Below are 2,668 nucleotides of genomic sequence, written 5' to 3'. Positions count from 1 at the left end.
ATGACTAACTGTGTATTCTTTCAAAAGTTTTATTTCTTCCGTTTCTTCTTTAACACATTCATCATTTGGGGTTTTAATTTTATTTAGCCTCAAGGTTTAATTATATTTTCCTATAGGCTAATGAAATAAGAACGAATAAATGGAGTAAGATAAAAAGATTATTATCAACAATCTTATACATACTATAGACTGTAATATTCGTTACTATCTTTTCATTCCGTTTCATTATTTACATTGCAGTGAACACTAGACTTAACTAACTGTCTAACCATAGATCAAGTAAATTAATATCTGGGAAAAGATGAGAATGAAAAAAGACAGAAGGAAAGAAAACAGAAAAAATTGAAGGAAGTGAATCAGATTTCAACATGAAACATAAATATGTCTAGTTAATTAATTAAATTTATTTTATAGAATGAATTTACCTCTTAAATTAGTATGGCGAATGTATATGAAATTGATACTTCGGAAAATATGACATCCAATGGTCTATTAAGTTAAACAAAATATTATTTTTTTTAATGGAAAACTTTTATTTTACCAGCGGAAGTTATATATAGTTACTGAAGGGCAATCAGTTTAGAAATGAACATTGAAATAAGTCAACTGATCATCATTATTTCTTCTACAATTTGAACATGGTCAACTTTTATTGATTGAATACTAATTGAGGCTTTTTTACCAAATATACTGTTATTATTTTTGGATTTTTTGAGTTAGTTTTTCTGTCGATTAACTTTTGAAGACAAACTGAATCTAACATAACCGGAAAATATTGGCCTCTAGATATATCACAGTGACTATTCCGAAGATAAATCAGAAAGAAGGCAATAACGTGCGGAGAAAAGTACATTTAAGTACACGTAGAAGTGGAGGAATGTATGACTTCTAGACTGTCTATCAGGAAGATAAGATACGCTTTAAATTTGGTCGTCCCGTAATCTGGTGACGATACTTGACCAACCACCTCTAGATACTAGTATTTGATAAAAGCTGAAAGATCATTATCAATGCTCAGTAGTTACAAAACCATTAATTTCAGTGAGTTACTTAACACGACACCCCCACTCAGTACTTATAGAATAGACTATAAGAGATATAGCCCGTAAAGTAAAGCTGTCGTGGTTACTACAATATTTGAGTTGGAATCACATATTCCACATTTCTAACGTAAGTCAATTGGTCATATATCATGACTAACATTCAGCGCTTCGCTAACTGATAGCAACCTGCTTAAAACTAGGTCATCTATATTAAATGATCACTAAGATCCAATTAACAGCATATTGAATGATCATTAGTCTTGACTGAACATTGATCAAATTATAATGTGACCATTAGTTTAAGTTATTTAATATTAAACCATATAAGTAAAGGAAAATTCTATTTACCTCCAAATTATGTAGTATCATAGTGATATTCCTACGCAAAAAAAACTGATCGGCTACAATTTGTTACTGTTTTCTTGATTTTACGCTTAAAGTTTAGGATATAAAAATGAACAATGATCAAATTAATGTCACCATATTATAAAATTAATTATTAACAAGTTGACCCTGAAGTTGGCCAGGGTAAAAGGAGCGGCTGGATATGTAAAGGATGTTTAACTCTGAATAAAAAGCCTCTGTATATACGTATACAATTCAGAGGCGGCGCACCTAGTGAAATGTTAAGACTGAAGCTACGAAGATCAATCCAAAGGACTTTTAATGCAGGTAAACTACAACTAATGTTTTCCACACGTCCAATGATCACACCGATGTCGAAAGATAAATTGCCTAGACTAGCCATTTCTTTCTGTATCTATCAATTCAACTGCTCCTGTGGGGCAAGTTAAATAGGCAGATGTTCTTGGAATTTGTATACTCGGGCTCGTGAGCACCTCCCAGTGTGGTTAAGCAAAGGTGTAGTCAAAACGGTTAACAGCTCTAGTTTAGCCCATTTAGTTCAGACGGGACATAGAGCCAACATCGAGCAATCTTTCACAATAATATATCGTGTTAACAGCAGTCTACCTAATTCCGTCAGACTGAGAATCCTGCAGACGGCTGAGGCAATTGCTATTCGGATAAAAAAGCCAGAGCTTTGCATCCAAGAGAAATATGTCCAGCCGCTCCTTTTACCCTGGCCAACTTCGGGGTCAACTTGTTAATAATCAATTTTATTATATGGTGACGTATTTTGATTAATACTCATTTTTATATCCTAAACTTATTTTATCTACACATCTTACCAGTTATTATTATCATTATTACCATTATCACACTTGCTAACCTTTTAAAGAAATTTATTCAGCATCCACCCCTATTTACTATATCTGACCTCATTCATATTATTCTACATATTACGTAATTTCTGATTTGTAATCCCATTGTGCTATCTCACTCTATGTCAACTATATATATTCTGATCATTTATCTTACGATTTTATTTCACTTATAAACTGATTCATGTTAACACATCATATTAGTCAGCTCCAACATTGACGATTCGATTTAATTTTATATTTTCACAGTTGAAATCATGAGTCAATTGAAGCTAGACCACCATCGTGGTAAACCTGATTATAATCATATGCTCACTAGTGACTGACTTCAAGAGATATTTCCTGGAGCTCCAGTGAGAAGCAGTGACCAATGGAGTTCAGACACGTCTGTTGTGAGATATC

General features: G+C 32.7%; 1 protein-coding gene across 1 annotated transcript in view; it reads left to right on the top strand.

Annotated features, from left to right (window-relative positions):
• The window catches only part of Smp_145280 (hypothetical protein), a gene marked incomplete at both ends in the record, with an annotated part of 37,036 nt that overhangs the window by 16,062 nt on the left and 18,306 nt on the right, over positions 1 to 2,668 (top strand). The gene's annotated exons all lie outside the window — the stretch shown is intronic.

The sequence above is a fragment of the Schistosoma mansoni genome, chromosome W (assembly GCF_000237925.1).
Source record: "Schistosoma mansoni strain Puerto Rico chromosome W, complete genome".
Classification (NCBI taxonomy): domain Eukaryota; kingdom Metazoa; phylum Platyhelminthes; class Trematoda; order Strigeidida; family Schistosomatidae; genus Schistosoma; species Schistosoma mansoni.
The sequence above is the reverse complement of the archived record's forward strand: the minus strand, read 5'-3'. Positions and strand labels throughout refer to the sequence as shown.